The sequence below is a fragment of the Pleurodeles waltl genome, chromosome 6 (assembly GCF_031143425.1).
Source record: "Pleurodeles waltl isolate 20211129_DDA chromosome 6, aPleWal1.hap1.20221129, whole genome shotgun sequence".
NCBI classification, from domain to species: Eukaryota; Metazoa; Chordata; class Amphibia; order Caudata; family Salamandridae; genus Pleurodeles; species Pleurodeles waltl.
The window spans coordinates 1,453,674,577-1,453,701,912 of record NC_090445.1 but is presented as its reverse complement, the minus strand read 5'-3'; positions in this window follow the sequence as shown (position 1 = coordinate 1,453,701,912).

Here is a 27,336-nt window from a genome sequence, read left to right as displayed (position 1 = left end):
TTATGAGATCTGGAGATTCTAAACTGAGCTGCAGAGTTGCGATCTAGGATAGGGTCAATTGGGAGGTTAAAATCTCCGCCAACCATCAGCTGGAGTTTGGTGGGATATTAGTTAGTTTCTTGTCTAGTCAAACCCAGAATCCATGGTCATCAGTGTTCGGTGCACAAATGTTCATTATGTATATTTCCTGGGTGCCATTGGTAACCCTACTAAAAATCCATCTCTCTCTATCCTCATGTTACCATGAGGTGACCGACAGTCCAGACCTCTTAGAGATGTTTGTGAGTGCCCCGTTTTCTTCCCTGCCACTTCAGTGCATAGTATCTCGGACACCCACCCTCTCCCCATAGAAAGGGCTTCCCTAAAGCCAATCTCTGTTTTTTGTAGGAGTATAATATCACCTGCTAATTCTTTAGAGTATTCTAAAATTTTCGTTCTTTTCACTGGATAGTTCAACCCTTTAGTGTGTAAGGATACTATATTAATGGACAACATATTGGAATATGTTATTGATTGACAGCTACTTCAGGCTTGAATCTGGGCCAATAATGAAGTCCAACCCATAATCAACATACACATGTAATACCATCATAAGGATGAGAGAATGGTAATTAGGGGGATGGTGTATAGGGGACATCCACAAGTGAACTTGCCATCAGTAATTGGTGTTAGGAGGCTTGTAGTGGTGTCCCTTCCCACCAGGGGAGGTCTATTGAGACGAATATCAAAGAGGGGGAAAGCACAAAACAATGGGTACAAGCACAGCCAGGCCCGCCACCAAGGCCTATGTAAAACACTTGGATGAGTATGTGGCAGTATGCGTAATATGAAGCCTCCATAGGGGAGAATATGGTTTAAGCCAGTGCCGATTTCCGCCAGGGTGTGGGCGTTAGTATATAAGTAATATGTTTAAGCATCAACATTAAACATATTGAAAAGCAGCCTAGGTATTACTTTCTAGAGATTACCCCCATCATCTTAGTAATACACGTTAGAACACATTACTGGTGTCCTTTTTGACAGTATTTAAGTCTACTCTTTCAACCTTATTGTTTGACAACATAATACAGTTGTGGTGCTAAGGCTTAGATTAACATATATTGAGATAAATGAGTTCAACTACTAATGTGTTTGAGGGACCAGTCTCTTGACAGTAGGGCCTAGGAGGAGCATTTACCCTGAGTAGATGAAGCAACAAGTGGATAATATTGGGAAAGCCCTAAATAACATAACAAAGTAATGCGTTTACAGTAAATATATTGTCAAGGAATAGCAACAGCAAAAGGATATAACAATAATCGCATGTTGTAGCTGTCTGTGTAAGATGATCACAGTGGACTATAGTTCGATGATGAGGATTTAGAGGGTTCAGCTTCCATATGCGACTCAAATTTATTGTCCAGAAACGTTGTTAGCTCCGCAGTTTCAGAGAAGCTTTTTGTCTTGCCTTTGGTTGTAATATGGAACTTGTACGGACCATTGAAGGCGAAGGAGATTCCCATCATCATAACTCTCTTCCTTAAGGCCAAGAAGCCTTTTTGACGATTCACGGTTTCTTTTGCATAGTCTTGAGAGATGGATATTTTCCGAATTTGCCACATTACCACCTTAATTTTCATCATCTGGGCCAGTATTTCTTCCGTGTGTTGGTGTCTGAGTGGTTTGAAAATCATGGCTCTTGGTGCCGTTTGATTATTTGGTTTGTAGGTGGGGCCCCTGTGTGCCCTCTCTATCTTGCAGTCTTTGTCAAAGTCTAGTTGGAGGGCAGTTGGAATCCATGAGATCAGAAAGTCAGCGGCTGATTTATAGTTCGATTTGATTCTTTCTGGGAGACCAAAGATTCGGAGGCTGCTTCTTCTATTTCAATCTTCCTGTTTCGTTATTTGGGATTTTAGAGCCAAAACCACCTTTTCTAACTCAGAAAACGTTCAGGAATGTTTATTGGTACAGTCTTCAACTCTGCTTATCCTGGATTCTGCAGCGGTGACTCTTATTTTCAGATCTTTAAGGTCACCATGTATTGCTGCTACTTCCACTTGGAGTAGATCAGTATTAGTCTTGCTGCTTTGGGTCATGCCACGCACCGTGTTCAAATTGTGTAGAAATGCATCAAGTGTAGGGAAGGTACTGGTTTCTCCTTTACCGGTGACCCTAGAGTGGGCGGTGAGTGCTTTGTTCATTTGAGGGCAGTTTTGGATTCCCTTTCCTTAGTTGTAGAGTCTTTTGATTCTGCCATGTTGCTCTCTGCGATGCAAAATGTCTGACAAGGTAGGTGAGCAGGCAAATGATTGAGCTGAGCACCCACACCACAATGTTGCACACGTTACACTCCTTTCAAATTATGCACGTGAGCAGTAGTGGTCCAGAGATATGTAGGGTTGAGCTAGGGATTAAACTGTAGCGGGAGCATAGAAGGTGCCCTTAATAGAGGTGTCTGCTGACTGATAGTTGTTGCTGTGTAATTAGTTAGATTATTTGATGCACATTATAGACCTCGCGTCGCACTCACACATGATGTTCACAGCAGGAGGCTGTGGAATGCCATACAGCACACAATAAATCGTAAGGATGGGGGAGCAGCCTGTGGCTCTTTGCGAATGCTCAAGATGGCTTGAGCAAGCCTGGTACTACGATCAGCCTCGGATGCTACAAGAGCCCAAAAACACTGGTTTTCACTCAAGCTTTGTTTTTTATTTATTAAGTCATGCCTCACTGCCCATTGTGCGTTGGATATTTCCTGCTAAAGGCTTCGCAGACTCTGCACATTAAACTTGTGGAGGTTGTGTATGGTTAGAATTCTCAAGTTTCCTTCACTCTCCATCGGCTCAATGCGGTGTAGGATCTGCATCCACCATCTTGGTTAGGTCAGGGGAGTGCCGAGAAGGTAGAGTAGATGCAGTCCAAAAGATCGGCGAAGGCACCGGAGTGGCTCAGTTTAGCTCCTCGACACTTACGGGGTGAAACGCTATTTCTGAGTATCACTGAATGCTTATGCCATCCGCTTATCGCTGGGACCGGCTCTCCAGAGCGCAAAAGGGAGCTGCCATCTTGCAACGCGCCAAAACACACCCTCCCCCCTTCAAGGCCCAGGTTTTCATAGTAAAAATACAACTCCGGTATCACAGACACTACATCCCAGGGATTGAACAATAACGCTGTCCTTGCTAATCAGCAAACATATCTCGCCTACAGAGTAGCACATGAATACCTCAAGGCGTAATTGTAGAAAACCATTTCCAGGAACAAGTTTGTAGGACCATCAAAAATATGTCACAATCCAACTTATAGCCTTCCTAAACACAAAAAGAAATATTTCCACTTGAAAAAACTCATTGTCAAAAAACCTTCCAGCAGGTTTTTTAAATGTTATGTACAGGGCCACAGGAATTGGGCAGCAAGGGAGTACGAAATTGTGCACTATGGTTAGCTATATTATACAGCAAGAAAAGGCTAATTAAGCAAAGTAAAGCAGCGCACTTTGTGATAGTGTTATGTCAAAATGTTGTTATTTTTACTCATGTTATGGTCAAAGATTCACCTCATTAGTACTAGCTTAACAATTTAACACATCAATAACCAAGTGAAAGATGACCAGTTAACATTTGTGAAGGCCCTTTCACTCGGCAACATGTTTTGCTGTGCTTTTAGTAACTTTTCACGCGTTTGAGCTAGGAAAACATTTTTATTTGGAAGAATCTGCAGGTTATGCAGCAGATGATAAATTATGTGGCAAATGCGACAAATACATAATTATGTGGAAAATTCCAGTGGTTCTGGCTATGTGTATCTGGCATTTATCTGGATTTATCATGTTGGGCACTGGCTTTTTGTAAAGAAGATTCTCCAATGTGAAAGTCGACGTTTTCACTTGTTTCTTGACTTGATTTGGACATTGTTAGGGTGCAATAAATTGTTTCAACACACAGAAAAGACTGAACAAAGATATTAGCTCCAAAGGGCACCCTTATCATACAGAACATTTACAAAACAGACAACAACAGATATTTGATCTCTCTAAGCAAGGGCTCTGGAACGCTTTGGCCATAAGCCAGAGCTCCATTTGCAAATAACATAAAACGTCCCTGGAACTCTGGTAACTTCTATGAGGAGCTCACTCCTCATTTTGATTTAGACTCATTGTTTGCTCCGGAAATGTTACTCACAACAGAGGTTTGGTCTGCAACCATGTGGGGGGACGTTCTGGCCTGTTCTGAAATTATTTTTCTCTATTTGAAGCAATGGAAGGTTCAGGTACACATTTTCCCTACCATGTGTGGAACAAATCAATGAGATATTCAATTTTCTTAGTGTCTTTAGCCAGCAAGCTACCACTTCAAATGTGTGACTCCACGTTCCTTTATTTAAATTAAAAACGTGCTACATTGTGTCATTTTAAGTTCCACAACTATGAGTTTATTGTTTATAAAGGGTAAAAAACATTCTGCTTTAGGTTTTACCTCTGGGCCTTATTTAGAGGTTGGCAAACGTGATACTCCCTCACAAATGTGTCCAATCTGTCGTATTACAAGTGCATTATAGTCTATTTTACTTGTAATAGGGCCGCCAACACATAATGAACTTTTAAATGGAGTATCTCATCCACCTAACACTGAATAAGCCCCTCTGTCTTCAAATAATATGTTTAATTCATGGCAGTGAAGAAATACGATTGTGTGTACCTTACATTTTCTTCTGTTTTTTCACTCCGGAGTTCATTCTCTGAATGCCCCCATCATGTAGGTGTGAATTTTGTACTACAAAACACTGACCAAGTAATTTCCTGACTATTCTTCTTCTATCACAGAACTCGATATACATGGATTTTCTATCACATGTGCATCAGACACTTAAGCGTCGGCCAGCGCTAGTCATGCCTAGTGTGGGCAGTTGCCCAGGGCCCCTCGCCTTGCCCATCAACATGGGGCCTCGCGCTAGTGCCTTACAATCAGGCTGGTGCACTAATCCTCTTGTTCCTCTCCCAGTCAATTAAAATCGAGGTGTGTCTTCTTACTGGGAAAGGGGAGGGGGCCCTCCCTTGGCCATGCAGCTAAAGTGTAGAGGTGTGAGGCCCAGGGGAGGGGTCCCATCCCCTTGCTCAGGTAGGCGAGACACACTGTGAAAGTATGTGAAGCAATCAGGTCTCTTGTCTCACCGTGAAAAGCGTGGCGAGATGCCCATTGTCAAATAGGGCCTGATTACGATCTTGGCATATGGGATACTCAGTCACATCATATCCTATGGAACTTGTAATACTACGGATGGGATATCCGTCACATTTGTGATGGAGTATCCCATCCGCCAAGATTGCAGTCAGGCCCTTAGCCCTTTCAAAGGTGAGACAACTGTCACTCAGCCTTTTACAGGCTATGCAAGAGGTGTCATGTTGGTCACTTTCAAAAAGTGCATTTCTTTAACCTATAGAAGCTTTGATATTAACATGACACATTATAGCACTGCACTGAGAACTAATTAGTAAAAGTGATAGTTTTTAAACCCAAACCATTAGCCAACTAAGAGGCAAGACAGTTGTCATGTAAACCCTGTATTATTATAGAGCAACATTATAGTCTATTAAGTGAAACACAATAGGTTTATGACCAACCGGTATTCTATTTACATGTGTCTATATGTTTTCATATGGGATAATAAAGAAAAGCAGTTTTGGTGAAATAAAATATTGCCCAAGATCATGCAATTTAAGCATGGAAACTGTGATTTATCCAGGTTTTCAGGATTCACTTTGTACAAATAAGCCACTAAATACTGTAGGTATCTATTTATATTTCCTTTTTTATGTTAACCCTTTATTTTTACTTTAATTGTGAATTTTTCTGCAATCTTTATACAGCACAAACATGACCATTAGTTACATTACTTTGGGTTACATCTATTTTTTATAGGCATAGGTAGATTAAGTGATTTGCTCAGAATCACGGGATATTGAGCTGACGCTGATACTCGAAGCTGGTTCTATATTTTCAAAGTCTGCAACTCTGGCCTTAATGCCTCATCCTGGGTAGAGAGAGGGTGGCAGGCAGAAGCCACTTGAAAGCTCAGTTCAGTATTGGTTCCAACAGGATCTTGAGTTGAGTCAGTGCCAGGTGTCAGGCTCGAGCCTAGCTTGATGTTAAAGTGGCTCACCCACCTCTAATTTCCAACTAGGCCATAAGTGGGATGGCAGAGACTCAGACAGCAAGGCCAAGAAACTGTCCTTGCCAAGTAAATCTCACTTTGTGGCGAGCCCTGCCTAGCTTTAGAACAGAGTGTTTATTTATTTTTCAGCTTAGTTCAGAAGGTAATAAACGGCCCAAAAATCAAATTCTATCTATGGCTGGGGGACAAAGTAGAGTGGGCCCCTTCCACTAGGAACCGCATGTCTAAACAATAGAAGTGAGGTGCAGGGGAAAGCACCTCCTCCCCTGTACCTCTCAGCTTTATATCATGGTGGAGAGTCTCTGGTCAGGGCCCCACCTGCCCTGGGTTTGTAGCACTATATCATTGTCCTGAGGCCCAGAGTAGGGGGCTCCAATGCCCTGATCTCCTGTCCCATGGGTCCGCAGCACTAGCCCTAGATCTCTTAGGTGTGCTGATTGGCAGCAAGGTCTTGAGAAAGGGTCCCTTCACTGGGCCCAATAGCAAGTGCTTCACCGAACTGAACTATGACAATATGCATGGACCCATGCCAGGGACTTAGCCATCAGTAGAGTAAAAGGTGCAGTGGCTCTAAGCCCTAAAGATACTTATTAGGTGCTCAGTATGCACAAATGGTGGCTGTATTTTACTTTATGGCAAGCAGATGGGGTGATGGACCGTCTTACTTTGCAGGAAGACCCAGTGCCACCATTGCAATACTACTTGCATCTCTTCCATTGACATTGCAGTCATGGTTGCACACTCAGGGGAAGGGGTGACCAACCATGGGCTTTGCAGTATTGAAATATGGCTGTGAGGCCTATGTGAATGGGTCTCTCTCAGCTACTAATAGTACAAAAGGACAGTGGTACCAGGACTTGGGGAATCGAGGGACCCAATGCAACAAATTATGGCTCTGTTTTACTGTCCAGCATAATTTGTGTCCATTATGGGTCATTGGGATGCCACTGGCCACCTCTTATGTCTCTTGCAGCAATTATCCAGAGCTGAGAGGACCATCAACCCCTGGGCCTGCAGCTATGGTCCACTGCTGCGAGACCCAAGTGAAGGGACATGGTCGGTGAGATTGGTGGCCCCCGGGCTGACCGCACATATGTGGGCGTGGCAATACTGGTCGCTAAGTGAGACATTATTTGAAGAAGGAACTACCCAAAAGCCCCTTCTCTGATGGAATGGAGGATAGGAGTAGACTGATGCGAGTACGCCAGACGCCAGACGCTACTACTACTACTAAGTATTGTCTGGCGTACTCACGGCAACATACTGTTTAAAAGTGAGGATACGCCGGGCCCGGCATCCAATAACGGTACTTAAATAAATGATCGGTTTGTCTGAGACTCAGCAGGCAGTAGTGTGAGTTCTGGATATTAAGTACAGGAAGTCCTCAAGAAGTCAATGGGCACTCCCTAGACGAAACGCGTGTTGACAAGTGGGACAAGTGGTGATGATAAGTGACAAGTGATGATTTAATGGATGGAATTTTAAAATACAGACAAGTGATGTCTTAACTAACGGAAATTTGGAATCCGACATTGTGATGGTCCTTTGATGAAATTTGGAACATTATGAAAAATATGTGATGGAAGTTGGGAACAAGTACAAGAAGAATTAAACAACAATTTGTTTATGAAACCGATTGGATTCTGCTTTGGTTTGTTTTACTTACTGCTATACTTGTGTTGATTAGTGATTTTATTGTGTGCTGCAACATTTTGAATTCGTTGGGTAACAATGGTTATCATGTAGGGCTTCACTGGGGGTGTAGCTCTAGTACAGCAGCACCGAGGAATAACACATGATTTAAATATTGTGATATAGAGCGCCACTTACCCCTTATCACCCCCAATTAATTAGGTTTTAACATTTTGACTAACCTGGCCCCAACACTCCTTAAATGTGAAATGTGTGCCACACCCAGTATACAGTTTCTTTGTCACAAGTCTAGGGGTGTGCAATATTCATGTAATTACCGCTAGCATAATTATGCGAAATCTGCAAAACAATTACACAAAATTAGGCGTAATCACACAAAATGCTCCTGCCTGCCTATGGGACCACAAATGATGCAAAAACTCATTTCATGCTAAAAAAATAGCACAAAATGCATGACAGGCGATGCATGCATGTGTTGATCAGGAAGAGGTACTATCACTCTAGCTGGCTCTTTCCTCTGTTTCCTAAGGCATCCACCCACCCCCATGCATTTCAAAACTGCTTATCTCACCCATTTTGTCTACTTTCTTTTCACATTTTTGTCTCCTTTTCACCACCCAGGTGCTTCTAATTTTACTGCTCCCCCCTGTCTGTTTGCTTTGCTTGTTTTTTTACCCCTGCTCCTACAGTTATGGAAGATGGAGGAAGTGTACCCTGGGAGGAGGAGTTATCTGTAACTCTCAGATGGCAGCATGCAGGTGTCACAGTCATCACACAAATGTTTTCAGAGGAGGAATAGGTTGTGTTTTTTGCACTGTAGCCCCCTCACCTCCCCTCATGTTGTCAGTGGGCAACAGGCCCACTAAGTGGTACACCCTGGATGAGCAGACCCTGCATTGAGGAAAAGTACACCACACACTGTCTCCCATACACAGCGGCAAGTCATGCACCACTAGGCTAACAGCCTGGATTGGGAACAGAACCTGCTCAGTGCTGAGGTTTGCAGAGAAAGGAAAGTGACACTATGGGTCTCATTACGAATTTGGCGGTCTTTTGGCAAGACCACCATGTTGGTGGTGGTCTGACCAGCGTATTAAGATACAAGCAAAACACAGCTATAGCTGTGTTCCCTACTAAACTGGCCTTTGAGATAACCTTCCAAACAATGTCATATACTCACCTGGGTAGGGGGGAAACGATATGGGAAACTGGATGTACTTACAGTACACCCATACAGAGGCCAAGGTCAAATGGTAACTCCCATTGTCTTGGCCAGCTCTGTGACCATTGTGCATTGTCCAGCTGTTAGTTCAATCAATGATGCCATACACCTTACTGGGATATAAATTTACATCTCATGTCTTTACACAGACAAGATATGAAGGCATCAACAGTCATCTAACTACCAACTTACTCCAAGAACTTGGAGTAAGGCGTGAGCAATTGCAAATCTCTGTGTCCAACTTTTCTCTAACCTAGATTTGAAAGCAGCTGTTATTGCCATATCAGGGAAACATGGAAAGGTATTGTGTTCATGCCACATTGCATGTCTAATGGTCGAAGTTGAACAACATTTGTTGCATCACTCACACCAATTGTATGTTCCACTACAGTTAACCCTCCCATTCCCACCATGGAGAGGACACCAGAGACTGACACTACCCCTCTGGATGAGGTACCCCATGAGGAAAACACCCCAGGATGTCTGGACACTGAGGACAAAGCTGGCCCATTAGGGACACCTGGTTAGTCAATAACTGTCAGCCTAACTCTGCCCACATCACCTTCTGACAGGCCTGTTGCATCCACATTACAGGCAACCATTCACTATGGTAGAAAGGACACTGGACTTGTGTTTCAAAATGGTGTAGCAGCTATTCAGATGATTTCATCCACCATGACTTAACCCTTCACTGTTTACCTTGTGTTTTATTTGGTTTCTATTCACTCTTTTTTCTATGCACTCCCTAGTAAATACCACTTAACCACAGATCGTGTGTTTGTATGATTGTTCAACCATGTACAACTGTCATGATTAACAACTCTTGTACCTAAATGTTTCTCTTAAATGTAAAACCTTTGTCATGTTCATTACACATGTACTGCACAATCAGACTACATATTGCATTAACAAAGTATAATTTACTGCTGATAACTTCAGAGTTACATCATAGGTGTCATACACTACAAACTCACACATTTCTGAAGTTAGGGACATATCAGTGTTTCAATATGCCAGGAGGCAAGCATATTGCTCAAATGCATCATCAGCTAAAGTCTTATCACATACCCATACCATAACTCCCAAATAATCATACCCCAGACAGAGGTCAGTACTAATGTCTCCAGTCATGGACCTTCCACTTACCATGGTCGGGTACCTGTATGCTTCCCATTCAACCATGTCAGTCTTTAGACACAGGCACATTGGCCTGCTAAGTGGAAGCACGCTGACAGCTACGTAGAAGTTAGTTCTCATCCAACATAAACCATAATGAACTTTGAGGGTCTGGACACAACATCTGACATGTGTCAGAGATGAATTAACACACATATGGCATCATTGGCCCACCTCCAATTCCAAACAGGTCTTTAGTGTAGAAAAGGAGACTACCATCCAACTGTCCTGACAGTTTGGGCATAGAACTCACAGACCACAAATCACATGCCAAACAGTACCTGGTTTAATCCATGTTAACTTCACATGTCAGTCTGCAAATCACATCTGCCTGTGACACTGTCTGATATTGCCAAATGATGATGAGCCAAACCGTCAATCTCCAATCTGTAAAAGACAAACATAAGGTATAGGCCACATTGATACATAAACATTACACAGCCAAATCATATGTACAAATGTGACTTTGATTGTTCATTGTGAAAACATTAGACTATGTACATAACATGTCTGTACACAATTCCAAGTAACAATCTGCATGCATATCTTAGTAATTGACTTTGGAGCCAATTATGACCTTTATGATGGTCATTAAAGAACCTTATCTGACATTCATATCATCACTAATACTCCACTAAGTCACTTTCATTACATCACATCACATACCTTAAGCCAGGTGAAGTACTGATTGATGAGATCAGCCCTGATGTCTCCAGCTTCATCCTCATCACGTTCATCCTCTATTTGAAAATCTGCATTTCCACCCACAGGATCAGCTGGCTGCCCCTCATCTTGTATGAATGGTATCTGACGTCTCAGTGTGAGGTTGGTTGTAGAGAATGCAGCAGGCAACAATAATTTGACAAACTTTTTTGGGTGAGTAGAAGAGGGATAAGCAATAGTGATAACAAACCAACCATTGAACTTGAACATCCTCATATCTGGTAGCAGATAAAAGGTAAAGACACACATTTCATATATGACCTATCAACCAGCCGAACCCTCTCTATGTACTGTGTCATTAGCAGTGGGCTATTGCTGTTCCACATCATGAAGGAATTATGGACTGACCCACATACTTTGCACACACTTCTGATATGTAGAGATCAGCCAAGCAGACCACTTGGACATTGATGGAGTGGAAGTTTTTCCTGTTCCTATATACCTGTTCATTGGCATCTGGGGGAACCAAGGCTACATGAGTGCCATCTTTGGTTCCAACCACATGTGGAATGTGTCCCAAAGCAGAAAAATCAGCCTTTACATGGGCCAAATCTTCACTTTGTGGAAACCTGATGTAGCTGTCCAGGTGTTTCAAAAATGCAGACAGTATATCCTTCAAAACCAGACTGAACATGGGCTGAGACATCATTGCAGTAAGGGCCACAGTATTTTGGAAGGACTCAGGGGTCAGGAAGTGTAGCACTGATATGACTTGGACAATGGGAGGTATGCTATTGGGATTACGAATGGCAGGCATCAGATCTGGCTCCAACTGACCACAGAGATCCATGATTGTATGCCTATCCAGGTGGTATATTTGTATCAAATGTCTCTCCTCCATAGTCTGCAAGTCTGCTAGTGGACAGTACACTGGAGGTTTTCTTGCTCTTCTCATACCAGGGTAACTATGTGGGACAACACCAGATTGTATGTGTATTACTCAATCAATACATCATAAGTATGATCACACCATATTCACATATAAAGCTACATTTTGTCACATGAAACAGTGAAAACGTACTCAGCACATACCTAGGCAACATTTGGATAATAACTGCATTCCGATCCCCTAACCCCTAGGATGTTCTGTAAATGTAGAAGCATGTCACTGACAGTAAAAGTGAAATCAACAAACTTAACATGTTGAACTTATTTAGTAACTATATACTAATTTCTGATTAACATTACTCTGCTAATAATACTATTTCATGTACATAACTCAGGATACAGCAAGTTAACAACCTCTACATTATACCAGCACATTTCTACATGTTTGCATAACGCCAGCAGCTAACACAATGTAATAAATGCGTTTCATAGTCAGTGATTCACCTTTCATAACATCAACATAAATATATGAGCCTCAAAATGGCAGCTGCCTGACCTACTGTACTGGACATCAGAAAATGACCTAACTCCACCGGCGGATGTCGTCATGGCGGTAGGCGGACACAACCGCGTTGGACATTGCCATTGGAACACATTGCTGCCTTTGGTGAACTTGGGCCAATGGTGACGTCCGTTGGTGGTGATGGTCCTGTATGTGGTGGACGTGACCGCCATCTCATATTTCATCCCTCACTTGACTCCTGACACTGCAGCCAGCAAGACCTCCAAGACCTGAGCTGCTGTGAATTGCCTCTGGATGCAATCATGCTATATCCTACAGGTGATAGGGCCCCTGCCTTCTCAGCTGACGAGCTGGGCAAGCTTGTGGAGGAGGTCCTACCCCTATATGAACAGCTCTATGGTGCACCAGAGGAGCAGGTAAGTGCAAGGTAATACCAATGTTTTATATGTTGAGTGTATTATGATGTTCAGGAAATGTAGTTGAATAAAGGTTTGGGATAATATGTGTGGGTAGATGGACATGTGCACATGTGCTTAGATAGATTTTGAGCCCTGATACATAGTAGGGAGTATGTGATGTTTGTATCCTGACCCACCTACAAACTGTAGGAAGCAATAGGAGGACCAGAGACTCCGGGCCTGGAAGACTGCAGAGGCCCAGCTGGGGATGTCCTCCAAGGAGGTAGGGGTGCGCACTGGACCTTGACTCCCCTAATGGCCTGCATAGTGGCATTGGCCTACCCTGAGTTGGATGGGCTTTTGAGGGCAGCACAGCAGCCACAAGGGGGTAACTAATGAATCAACACATTTTCATCCTCATGCCAGGTCAGTGTAGGAACTGATGGAATCTAAGGTGTGACAATGTGGTAAGTGCAAAGGAACACACAGATGTACAGTCCCCAACATTGGTACATAGGTGTGCACATTCTAGTGTGTCAGGGGACATATTACTCTCCTATGTTATCCCTTCTGTACACAAGCATATGACAATGCACATTTGACTGTGTCATATGTGTACCAATATATTGTGTTAAATAACCTGCTGGTTGTTCCTTGCCACCTAAAGATCCATACTCCCAATATCATTAAGGTAAGTTGTTCAGGTGTTTGCCTTCTGTCCATTCCAATGCCCCTTGATCCATGTCTATGTGCAACATAGAGTCTGACAAGTTTAGGTCATTCCTACTTTTAATGAGGTTTCTGATGAGTGACAACTTCATGTGAGGCTGTAATGTTCATCTGGCATTTCTCATGCCATACTGGATAAACGTATGCAGAGCTGTTAGGGGGTGAACTCATTTGGTAAGTGCATGCTGGTCCTTGGCCCCTGTAATGTCTCTGAGTGAACATCCTAGATGTTGGAAACCATGGAGGTATTGCTAGACTACTATTGCAACACATGCATTTATATCATAACGCTGATTGTTAGTACCATGTACATGTATTTTGGATGCTAAGTGGCTACACAGCTATTTCCTTAGTCATTGGGTTGTGGGAATGCTAAATAGGCCAAGACATATTATTAACAGTTACATTCTTCATTGTTTTTTGCCAACATCATGTGTACATTGTAAGGTTCTGTCATAAATAAACATTGTAATGTATCATAAACATACTTGCTTTTGGTATTTTGGATATGTTTTGAATGCTTTTAGTATGAAAATCTATTGTTTGCAGTGACTACATTGTGGTGTCGGTGTGGTAGTTCACATTCACATGTGGGTGGAATGGTATGTGTAGTCATTCATTTGGTTTGCCTTAAGGTGTATGTCTCTATCATGGTATCCTCAGATGTAGTTTGTGTCATTGACATTTTCCTATACAGATGTAAGACTACTCGTGTCTGAAGTGTGGATTGTGATGTTGCCTCTCAAACACTGGGCTATTGAGGTTGCCACTCATCATGAGACATTGAACTGTGTGTGGCTGCCATGCACATAACAGGTGTCCATTGTAATTAAGGAGATGCCAGGCTGCCTGTGAATGTCTGTGGGTAAATGCAATGTTTAGCATATGATAAGGTTCCTTTACTGGTAAATGACATTGGGTCATATTGTAAGTATGTGTAGATTTTATGTATGTGATATGTGGAAATCAATGTTACCACTACTTCCCATAGCTTGGTTGTTGGTTGACTATGTTGCTGTGGAGAGGGACCCAGATTCATTTTTCCAAGTCAGCTTGTCATGGAATGGTTAGTGGGATAGCTCTACATATATGAAGGTATTGTAGGCATGAGATAGGCGCCTTAGCTGGTGTGTGGATTGTATCTTGTTGTGACATGATGTTGGCACTAACCTGGTGTTACCTGGGGTGTAGCACAACTAGGTGTAATGTAAATGTTCTGTATAGTGTGATGTTAGTTTATGAAGAAAATGTGATGACCTTACCTCTCTTTCTGTTTTCCAGCATCAGTATCTGCAGGAGAAGGAGACGGGACACAGCTGGGTGGGGAAGCTGCTGTCCACTGGACCTCAAGTGATACCACCAACACCGAGGGACCCAGTGGCCCTGAGGGCGAGGGGAGTCCTACGAGGGAGACAGTCTCAGCCTCATCATCTTCAGAATCCACCTCCAGTGGACTCTCCCTGGCAGTGACGGACCCATCTGGGACCACCTCAGCACCAACTCTGTGTGCCCCCCTATTTTCTACCACTGCCCTCCCTATAGCTCCCCACCCAGTTGATGTGCCCTCTCACCCAAGAGGATGGGCATCTTCTTTGCCACTGACACATCTGTCCCAGCCCCTGTTAGCCCTGCTGCCCTCAGTGAGAAGGCTATTGACCTCCTGAGGTCGATCTCTGTGGGTCAGGCAACCACTGTGAATGCCATCCAAGTCTTGGCAACTCAACTCCAACATAGTAATGCGTTCCTCAAGGGCATTCAGGGTGCACAGGCTGGCCTACAGAGATCTTTTCAGGCTCTGGCCTCCACACCAACGGCAGCCAGTCACTCTTTGTCTACCGTCCCTCCTCTACCTTCCTCTTTCGAATCCCAAACCCTTCTTCCCTGACCCAGCCAAAGCACACAAACATACAGGCATGCATCAACCTTAACATCCAACGGTAGCTCAGACAAACATAAGCACCACAGGCCACACCACCGGCATACAAACAAGAAACATTTAGGTGCACACAAATCAACAGTCACAACCTGCCCTGACACCCCCACCATGCCCAGCATCACAGACAGCACACCTGATACACCTGCAGACACCACACCAACCTTCACAGATCCAGCCACTACACCTATACTACTCACAGATAGCACCACAGCAGACCCTCAGACATCCACCCCAGCCATCACATCCGCAGTCACCACAATTACTGACACTCCTACATGCAGCACATCCACTATACCTGCAGTACCACCCCCACAGACACACACACCCCACCGCATCTCTCAGTACCTGCACCTCAGCCCAAGAAACATAAACACCCACACGTACTCACCCAACAGACACCCACCAGCCACAAACATACCTCCCACAAACATGCATGCAAGACATCCATACAACTCCTCCGACAACCACTCCCTCTCCCTCCACACCAAAACCCTTTTTGTTATTACCGTCCCTGTGTGTGCAGAAAGTCTTTCCTCTCGGAGTTTGACCTTGTCCCTACTCCTCTCTACCCCATGAAACCCTTAAAAGTGCTGCTTCCCTCCACAAGTCCATTACTTCAACCTCAGAGGCCTCCCCTAACCCTCCCTGGGGAATATTCATGCCCCTCCCTCTGCCATTAAGCCTACCCCTCCCAAGAAGACCCACTCCTCCCCCAAGCCTAAAGCTAATACCCCCCTTCCAAGCCAAATCCAACCCCCCTCTCAAGCCTTAGCCCAAACCCCCCTCTTCTACCCCCTGATCTTCACTGAGGTGCCTGCCTGCCCCGTTGATACCCCTAGCTGTGGAGGTTACATGGCAGTCAGGGGTCAAGTTGGGGCACCATATGGTGCCTTTGCAATTTACATTTGATACTTGACTGGCTAAGGGCCTTGTTTATTATGGAAATACATTCAGTAGTTTTGTAGCTATTAAAGGGAAAATAAATGTGTATATCTAGGGCTGCGGTTCCTTCACAAATATATCGCACAAATTTGTGAATTTTCACGAATGCACGCGCAAATATAAGCGCTGTAATTGGCTGGTCACAATCTGACTAGAAAGTTGCGGCTGCCATTATATGTTATCAGAGAGGGTCCCCCGGGCTGAAAATAGAAATACGTGGTATAATGGGTCAGGGTAACCAGGGGTGTGATATAGGGTTTTTTTAGGCTTAAATTATTGGTTTGAAATTATTTTTCTTCACCATGTGTGATATTCGCGAATGTCCCCGAATATTCCCGTATATTTGAGGATATTCAAGGATATTCAAGTATACGCATGAAATAAAATAAAAAATCACCAACTCATTCTTACACTAATTCATTCACTCATATATGGACTCAGACTCAGCTGCACACTCACACACCCACTCAGACACTCATACACCCACTCAGTCCCACTCATAGAGTAACAAACCCACTTTCAGTCCCACTCAGACACTCACCCACTCACAGATCCATTGACAGAGAAAGGCCCTGTAGCCAACTTCTGCTGCGCACTGCCAAAGGATGTGCGTGGTGCGGGGGTTGGGTGATTATAAGGACATGGCTGCAGCACCTGGCTGCAGGCCAGGCTCTGTGACCAACACCCGTATAGTAATTTAAATTACTTGATGATAAAAAAAAAGATATAAATTCACTAAAAAAAACCAAAGGTTACAGGGAGGTTATAGTTAGGTTCTGAATTTACTTGTAAAAACCATGGAAATTTAGCAGTTATAGTTAGAGTTATTTCAAATGACTATAACTCACACCCTAAGGAAACTATAACTTGTGCCTTCCCCATGAACAGCTAATTACTCCACATATTATGGGCCCCATTATGAGTCTGGGGGTCACTAGACCACCAAACTCACAGATTGTGGTCAGACCGCCACTGATTCGGCAGGCTGAGGTCTACATTACAACCCTGGCCGGCCGTCAGGGATCTGTTAGCTCTGGCAGGATCAGAGATCCCGGCAGTCTGGAGGTAGGTGACAGTTCTAATCTGCCAGGGTAACACTGTTGGGGATTACAACCTTGTTCTCCACCAGCCTTTTCATGGCATTTACTTGGCATGGGCATTGCAGGGGCCCCCTGGCCAGCACCATCGCAATGTTCACTGTATGCTTTGCAGACAGTGAATATTGCGAGGGGGCTGGTGCACCCTGCAGGCTACAGCATGTCACGGCTTGATTAAAAGCTGGAGACAATACTGTAGCCTGTTTCCCGCTAAGCCATTGGGTGGAAACTCAGGTTTTTGCCTGCTGACCTAGCGGGAAAATCTTAATAACTCTGGCATGGATGTTGTGACGTAGGCTGCAGCCACCCTGTCAGGAGTTTGGCGGACGGAGTTTTTCATCCTCCAAACTCAAAATATGGCCCTTTATCATTGATGACATCTTCTGTATCATCTTTGATATTATCACTGCAAGATTTGCAATAAACCTATTGATAAGAAAACTGTGCATGGCAAGGGTGTGAGTTATAGTTACATTAGGGTGCGAGTTGTAGTTACTTGAAATAACTCTAACTAGAATTGCTGAATTTCTATGGTTTTGTACAAGTAAATTCAGAACATTAGTTCTTTTCAGTGAAAATATACATATACATGTATATTTTCACTGAAACAAACAAAGGTTACAGGGATGTTATCATTAGGAAATAGAATTTAACCCCTTAGCTGCTGGGCCGTTTCCCCCCCAGTGCTGAGCCCTTTTTTGGCTATTTGGGGTAGTTCGCGCTTAGGGCTTCATAACTTTTTGTCCACATAAGCTATCCACGCCAAATTTGCGTCCTTTTTTTTCCAACATCCTAGGGATTCTAATGGTACCCAGAGTTTGTGGTTTCCCCTGAAGGAGACCAGGAAAATAGCCAAAATACAGTGAAAATTTCGTTTTTTCCCAAAAAATGGGAAAAAAGGGATGCCAAAGAAGACTTGTGGTTTTTTCCCTGAAAATGCCATCAACAAAGGGTTTCTGGTGCTGAAATCACTATCTTCCCACCTTTCAGGAATGGGCAGACTTGAATCAGAAAACCACATTTTCCAACACAAATTTGGCATTTTACTGGGACATACCCCATTTTTACTATTTTTGGTGCTTTCAACCTCTTTCCAGATAGTGACAGGAATGGGTGTGAAACCAATGCTGACTCCCGGAAAGCTAAACATTTCTGAAAACTAGACAAAATTCTGAATTCAGCAAGGGGTCATTTGTGTAGATCCTACAAGGTTTTCCTACAGAAAATAACAGCTGAAATAAAAAAATATTGAAATTAAGCTGAAAACAACAGCCATTTCTCTTTATGTTTTACTCTGTAACTTTTTCCTGCGATGTCAGATTTCTGAAAGCAATAAACCGTTTTATCTGCTGAACTCTTCTGGTTGCGGGGATATAAAGGGCTTGTAGGTTCATCAAGAACCCTAGGTACCCAGAGCCAATAAATGAGCTGCACCCTGCAGTTGGTTTTCATTCTATACTGGGTATACATCAATTAATTTGCTGAAATATGAAGAGTGAAAAAAGGTATCAAGAAAACCTTTGCATTTCCAAAATGGGATCAAGATAAGGTTTTGAGGAGCAGTGGTTATTTGCACATCTCTGAATTCCGAGGTGCCCATACTAGCATGTGAATTGCAGGTCATTTCTCAAATAGACGTCTTTTTTACACACTCTCTTATATTTGGAAGGAAAAAATGTAGAGAAAGATAAGGGGCAATAACACTTGTTTTGCTATTCTATGTTCCCCCAAGTCTCCTGTGCATTTTTGAAAACTAGAGACCTAGGGGAATCCAAGATGGGGTGACTCGTGGGGCTCTGACCAGGTTCTGTTACCCAGAATCCTTTGCAAACCTCAAAAAGTGGCTAAAAAAACAAGTTTTCCTCATATTTCGGTGACAGAAAGTTCTGGAATCTGAGAGGAGCCACAAATTTCCTTCCACCCAGCGTTCCCCCAAGTCTCCCGATAAAAATGATACCTCACTTGTGTGGGTAGGCCTAGCGCCCGCCACTGGAAATGCCCCAAAACACAACGTGGACACATCCCATTTTTTGACAAAATACAGACCTGTTTTTTGCAAAGTGCCTACCTGTAGATTTTGGCCTCTAGCTCAGCCGGCACATAGGGAAACCTACCAAACCTGTGCATTTATGAAAACTAGAGACCTAGGGGAATCCAAGATGGGGTGACTCATGGGGCTCTGACCAGGTTCTGTTACCCAGAATCCTTTGCAAACCTCAAAAAAGTGGCTAAAAAAACAAGTTTTCCTCAAATTTCGGTGACAGAAAGTTCTGGAATCTGAGAGGAGCCACAAATTTCCTTCCACCCAGCGTTCCCCCAAGTCTCCCGATAAAAATGATACCTCACTTGTGTGGGTAGGCCTAGCGCCCGCCACAGGAAATGCCCCAAAACACAACGTGGACACATCCCATTTTTTGACAAAATACAGAGCTGTTTTTTGCAAAGTGCCTACCTGTAGATTTTGGCCTCTAGCTCAGCCGGCACATAGGGAAACCTACCAAACCTGTGCATTTATGAAAACTAGAGACCTAGGGGAATCCAAGATGGGGTGACTCGTGGGGCTCTGACCAGGTTCTGTTACCCAGAATCCTTTGCAAACCTCAAAAAGTGGCTAAAAAAACAAGTTTTCCTCATATTTCGGTGACAGAAAGTTCTGGAATCTGAGAGGAGCCACAAATTTCCTTCCACCCAGCGTTCCCCCAAGTCTCCCGATAAAAATGATACCTCACTTGTGTGGGTAGGCCTAGCGCCCGCCACTTGAAATGCCCCAAAACACAACGTGGACACATCCCATTTTTTGACAAAATACAGAGCTGTTTTTTGCAAAGTGCCTACCTGTAGATTTTGGCCTGTAGCTCAGCCGGCACATAGGGAAACCTACCAAACCTGTGCATTTTTGAAAACTAGAGACCTAGGGGAATCCAAGATGGGGTGACTCGTGGGGCTCTGACCAGGTTCTGTTACCCAGAATCCTTTGCAAACCTCAAAAAAGTGGCTAAAAAAACAAGTTTTCCTCATATTTCGGTGACAGAAAGTTCTGGAATCTGAGAGGAGCCACAAATTTCCTTCCACCCAGCGTTCCCCCAAGTCTCCCGATAAAAATGATACCTCACTTGTGTGGGTAGGCCTAGCGCCCGCCAGGGGAAATGCCCCAAAACACAACATGGACACATCCCATTTTTTGACAAAATACAGAGCTGTTTTTTGCAAAGTGCCTACCTGTAGATTTTGGCCTCTAGCTTAGCCGGAACATAGGGAAACCTACCAAACCTGTGCATTTTTTAAAACTAGAGACCTAGGGGAATCCAAGATGGGGTGACTCGTGGGGCTCTGACCAGGTTCTGTTACCCAGAATCCTTTGCAAACCTCAAAAAGTGGCTAAAAAAACAAGTTTTCCTCATATTTCGGTGACAGAAAGTTCTGGAATCTGAGAGGAGCCACAAATTTCCTTCCACCCAGCGTTCCCCCAAGTCTCCCGATAAAAATGATACCTCACTTGTGTGGGTAGGCCTAGCGCCCGCCACAGGAAATGCCCCAAAACACAACGTGGACACATCCCATTTTTTGACAAAATACAGAGCTGTTTTTTGCAAAGTGCCTACCTGTAGATTTTGGCCTCTAGCTCAGCCGGCACATAGGGAAACCTACCAAACCTGTGCATTTATGAAAACTAGAGACCTAGGGGAATCCAAGATGGGGTGACTGGTGGGGCTCTGACCAGGTTCTGTTACCCAGAATCCTTTGCAAATCTCAAAAAGTGGCTAAAAAAACAAGTTTTCCTCACATTTCGGTGACAGAAAGTTCTGGAATCTGAGAGGAGCCACAAATTTCCTTCCACCCAGCGTTCCCCCAAGTCTCCCGATGAAAATGATACCTCACTTGTGTGGGTAGGCCTAGCGCCCTCCACTGGATATGCCCCAAAACACAACGTGGACACATCCCATTTTTTGACAAAATACAGAGCTGTTTTTTGCAAAGTGCCTACCTGTAGATTTTGGCCTCTAGCTCAGCCGGCACATAGGGAAACCTACCAAACCTGTGCATTTTTGAAAACTAGAGACCTAGGGGAATCCAAGATGGGGTGACTTGTGGGGCTCTGACCAGGTTCTGTTACCCAGAATCCTTTGCAAACCTCAAAAAGTGGCTAAAAAAACTAGTTTTCCTCATATTTCGGTGACAGAAAGTTCTGGAATCTTAGAGGAGCCACAAATTTCCTTCCACCCAGCGTTCCCCCAAGTCTCCCGATAAAAATGATACCTCACTTGTGTGGGTAGGCCTAGCGCCCGCCACTGGAAATGCCCCAAAACACAACGTGGACACATCCCATTTTTTGACAAAATACAGAGCTGTTTTTTGCAAAGTGCCTACCTGTAGATTTTGGCCTCTAGCTCAGCCGGCACATAGGGAAACATACCAAACCTGTGCATTTTTGAAAACTAGAGACCTAGGGGAATCCAAGATGGGGTGACTCGTGGGGCTCTGACCAGGTTCTGTTACCCAGAATCCTTTGCAAACCTCAAAAAAGTGGCTAAAAAAACAAGTTTTCCTCATATTTCGGTGACAGAAAGTTCTGGAATCTGAGAAGAGCCACAAATTTCCTTCCACGCAGCGTTCCCCCAAGTCTCCCGATAAAAATGATACCTCACTTGTGTGGGTAGGCCTAGCGCCCGCCACAGGAAATGCCCCAAAACACAACGTGGACACTTCCCATTTTTTGACAAAATACAGAGCTGTTTTTTGCAAAGTGCCTACCTGTAGATTTTGGCCTTTAGCTCAGCCGGCACATAGGGAAACCTTCCAAACCTGTGCATTTTTGAAAACTAGAGACCTAGGGGAATCCAAGATGGGGTGACTGGTGGGGCTCTGACCAGGTTCTGTTACCCAGAATCCTTTGCAAACCTCAAAAAGTGGCTAAAAAAACAAGTTTTCCTCACATTTCGGTGACAGAAAGTTCTGGAATCTGGAATCTGAGAGGAGCCACAAATTTCCTTCCACGCAGCGTTCCCCCAAGTCTCCCGATAAAAATGATACCTCACTTGTGTGGGTAGGCCTGGCGCCCGCGACAGGAAATGCCCCAAAACACAACGTGGACACATCCCATTTTTTCATAGAAAACAGTGCCTACCTGTGGATTTTGGCCTCTAGCTCAGCCGGCACCTGGGGAAACCTAGCAATCCAGCACATTTTTGAAAACTAGAAACCCAGGGGAATCCAAGATGAGGTGACTTGTGTGGTTAGGCCTGGTGCCCGCGACAGGAATAGATCACACAACGGTCAATGTTGGTCCTTACGTGAGGCAGCTGTTGACCCTGGGGTGATCCATTCCTGACACAGGCACTAGGTGTAGGCACTCAAGTGGGGTAGTGTTTTTATCAGGACAGGTGAGGAGTCACTGGGTGGTAGGAATGTTGTAGATCCCAGCATATTCCTGTAGTTTGTGTGACAGAAATGCAAGAAAAATTGAGGTTTTTTTTCAACATTTCAGCTTTGCAGGGTATTCTGGGTAAGAAAACTTTGGGGAATCCACACAAGTCACACCTCTGTGGACTCCCCCAAATGTCTAGTTTCCAGAAATGTTTGGATTTAGTGTGTTTCTCTATATGGCCGCCGAATCCAGAACCAAAAACGCAGGTGCCTGCCTTACAAAACCAGTTTGTTTTGCCATAGATAATTTTGATGTCTCCACAATATGATTTGGGTGGTAGAATTTGGGGCTGAACTAAATTGGGGAGCTCCCAAGAGAGCACTCTCTCTCTCTCTCTCTCTCTGCTTGCCGCCACATTCACCTGCTCTCTGGGTTGGCCTAACCCACTATTACCCAGTTGCACGAACAGCTTGCGAAGGGACAGCAGGACTGTCCCCATCACCTCCCTCATAATGTACTGGAAGAGGAGTTATCAAATGGGACTCCTCTGACTGAAAAATCACTCCCAGAGTCTGTGCCATTGTCCTATCCCTCAGATGCTGTCTCAGTATCTGATGTCTCAGTCTCTGATCCTATGTCAGAGCGGCCCTCTATAACCCGAGTGCAGGCAGCAGTCATCCATCAAGATGCCATCTCTGCTATTGGCTAAACTGTTGCTCTAAAACACTAGCCTACGTAGACAGTCACAAAATCGATGGTGTGTGTGAGATACGTGCAACAGTAGAGGCCACCTTACCTGCGCTTCTTCCCTCAATCAGCACGTACTTTCAAGACACTCAAAAAACACCTGGTCACATACCATTCGTCACAGTCTTTAGCACCTCCTGCGCCCAGTCCAACAATCATTATTGGTGCTCCCACTCCCTCCTCCTCGGATTCCCTCATTACCACCCAGCAAAAGTGCCCTTCATCTCTCCATAGCTGCCCTCCACACCGCACATACATTTAATTGGTATTATAGCATAGGTAATGGCTGACTTTACTAATGTACTCAGCTATTTACATGAAATGCAGATTTGCTCTTTGCAGTAGGCATATAAACCTTCTGCGCTTCTTTATGGCACTAAAACTCCCACTAGACAAGTCGGACCCTTTTCCCCCCAGGGAAACCACACACATATTGACAAAAGTGATATATATATGACAGCCAACCACCTGAAACTCAACTCAAGCAAAACCGAAATAATGTTCTTTGGCCCACACAAAAACACGTGGGACCCCTCATGGTGGCCCACCACGCTAGGCCCTGCACCCACCCCCGCCAACCACGCATGCAACCTCAGCATCATCCAAGACTCCTCCCTCTCGATGACCCAACAAATCAACGCTCTCACCTCCTCATGCTTCAACACACTCCGTATACTGAAAAACATTCAAATGGATCCCCACAGAGACCAGAAAAACTGTCACTCACGAACTCATCAGCAGCAGGCTTGATTACGGAAACGCCCTCTACGCCGGCACCACTCTAAAACTCAAGCACAAACTACGCGCATCCAGAACTCAGCAGCACGACTCATCCTCGATCTCCCCCGACACGAACACATCTCTCCACACCTCAAATCCCTCCACTGGCTCCCCACTGACAAAAGGATCACCTTCAAGATCCTCATCCTCGCACACAAATCACTCCACAACACAGGCCCTGCCTACCTCAACGAGAGTCCCCTTCCACACCCCACACGAAACGTCCGCTCAGCTGACCTCTCTCTCGCCTCTGTCCCCCGCATCACACACACCACCACCGGGGGCAGATCCTTCTCCTACCTTGCACCCAAAACCTGGAACGCCCTCACAACCCACCTTCACAAGACCCAAAACCTACTTCTTTTCAGAGAAGGGCCTCAAAACCTGGCTTTTCGAACAGTGAACCTCCCAGGCCCTTTCCCTCCCCCGTCCCCCCCTCCAGCGCCTTGAGACCCTCACGGGTGAGTAGCGCGCTTTATAAATCTTTGATTAATATATATAGATCTACCTCTATATATATACATATCTATCTACATAGATATATCTATAGATATATCCATGTACATAGATATATCTATCTTCATAGATATATCTATCTACATAGATATATATATATATAGATCTATATATAGATCTATTTTTTTTAGTTGTTGTATGGTTTCCTTGGGGGCCAAAATGGCCCCCAGGGAAACCCTACAACATCTAAAAAAAAAACATATTGCCCCCTCAGGGGGTCACCCTGCCCACGGGCGACCCCCTGTCATTTTATTTTATATTTTTATTTTTTTATTTTATTTTTGGGGAAAATAGAAAAAAAAATTCACGGGGGCGCGATCGCCCGGGGCGATAAAAAATATGCCCGGGGGGGGCGGCCCGTTTTCCGAGGGGGCCGCCCCCCCAAAGTGAAATCCCTGGCGTCTAGTGGTGTTTCCTGGCCCCCGATCGCAGCTGTGCTGCGATCGGGGGCCAGGAAACACTTTCAGAAGGCCTCGTAAGAAAGGGGAGAGTCTCCCCTTTCTTACGAGGCCTTTTGAAAGTGTTTCCTGGCCCCCGATCGCAGCACAGCTGCGATCGGGAGGCCAGGAAACCTGAAAGTGTTTCCTGGCCCCCGATCGCAGCACAGCTGCGACCGGGGGCCAGGAAACACTTTCAGGAAGGCCTCGTAAGAAAGGGGAGACTCTCCCCTTTCTTACGAGGCCTTCCCGAACGTGGGGAAGGCCGTTTTCCCCATTGAAGCAGGAAGCGGCCGCAAGGCTGCTTCCTGCTTTGATGGGGAAAACACCTTCGAAACGTCAGCGCGTCGCAAAGGGGCGGGTGGGGGTTGGGGGGGAGACACGGAAGCTTCTGTGTCTCCCGGGGAAAGGTTAAAAAAAAATAAAAAATCCTCGGGTGCGACGCACCCGAGGATTTATTAATACCCTTCCTGGTGTCGGCCACTGGTCGTGACCCGCACCAGGGAGGGTGTGTGGGCGTCGGCCAGTGGCCGACGCCCGCACCAAAAAGGTTAAAAGAAACATAGAAATTCACTTAATGAAACACATGTTACAAGGACATTATAGTTAGGCACACCTTTTAAACTTTGAAACCCATAAAAATTCAGCTGTTATAGTTAGTCATTTCAAGTAACCATAACTCGTACCCTAAAGTAACTATAACTCCTGCCTCCTGCAGTTTTCTTATCAATAATGTTACTGCACATAATACAGTGACATTATCAAAGGTGTTATAAAAGATGTCATGAGTGCTGTAATGACTGGGATAAATGGCAGTGCTGAGTCTTTAGGAGTGAGAGGGCGCGAGTTATAGTTACCCTGGGGTACGAGTTAGAGTTACTTGAAATAACTCTAACTATAACAGCTGAATTTCTATAGTTTTGTACATTTAAAATGTGAGCCTTACTATAACGTCCCTGTAACCTTTGTTTTTTAAGTGAATTTTCAAGTTTTTTTCATTTTATTTCCTACCTATAACGTCCCTGTAACCTTTGTTTTTTTCAGTGAATTTTAGTTTTTTTTAAGTAAAGTAATTTGAATTACTATAGGTTAATCCAACCACTGCCGTGCACACCTGGAGGCCAGGCTCTGCGGGCATCCCCTAATGAACATCCAACCCCACTGACCCGTGGCCAGGCCCAGCACGCAATCCCCTATAACCACCCAACCCCGGGCCACACACGGGCAAAGGCTGTGGAAGGTGGGGGCTGGCCACATGGCCTGATCTGTGGCCAGGCCCTGCAGCAACACCCTATAACCATCCAAACCCTGCATGACCCACAGCCAAAGTTTGTGTGGAGCACGGAGATTGGAGTTTAAAAGTGGCAACATTAAATATATATATGTAGGGGAGCACACTGGCGCCCCGGCTGCGAGGAGCACCACCTCCCTGTGGAAACATAATTAAAAAAGTTATGGGGGCCATGCACCCTCACACCCTCTGTATTGCAGGGACCACCACCCCCCTGAGACAACATTAAATATATATAATTGAGGGGTCACAAACCCCACTGGACCACGGGGCCCACACCTCCCTGGGGCAACATAATAACATTTGTTAGGGGGTCATGTGGACCTACCCCGGGGACCACCACCTCCGCGATCCTCTAATAAAATATTTTAAGTGGGGCTGTGTGGAACCCCCTATGGACCACCACCTCCTTGGGGCTACAAGATTACAATAAAGCGGTGGGGCCATGTGGACCTGCCGGGGGACAACCACCTTCATGGGGTTTCAAGAATAAAACAAAGTATGAAAGCTGCGGGGATGCCTGTGGGCCCTGGGGACCACCACCTTCCTGGGGCTACAAAAATAAAATAAAGCGGGGGCCGCACAGACCCCTCACCCTGGGAATTACTACCTCCCCGGGGCTATATTTAAAAAAGATGCGGGCCGCGTGGATGCTTGGGCCATGGGACTACTACCTCCCTGGGTTACATTATTTTAATATAAGGGGGGCAGTAACAACTTATGGGGCTTTAGGGAGACTCACGGCTCCGGCAGTCCCACCAGCCCCCGTTTCCTGCGAAAGCTAGCATAGCAAATAGCAGCTCCCTGCGTGAGAGAGGAA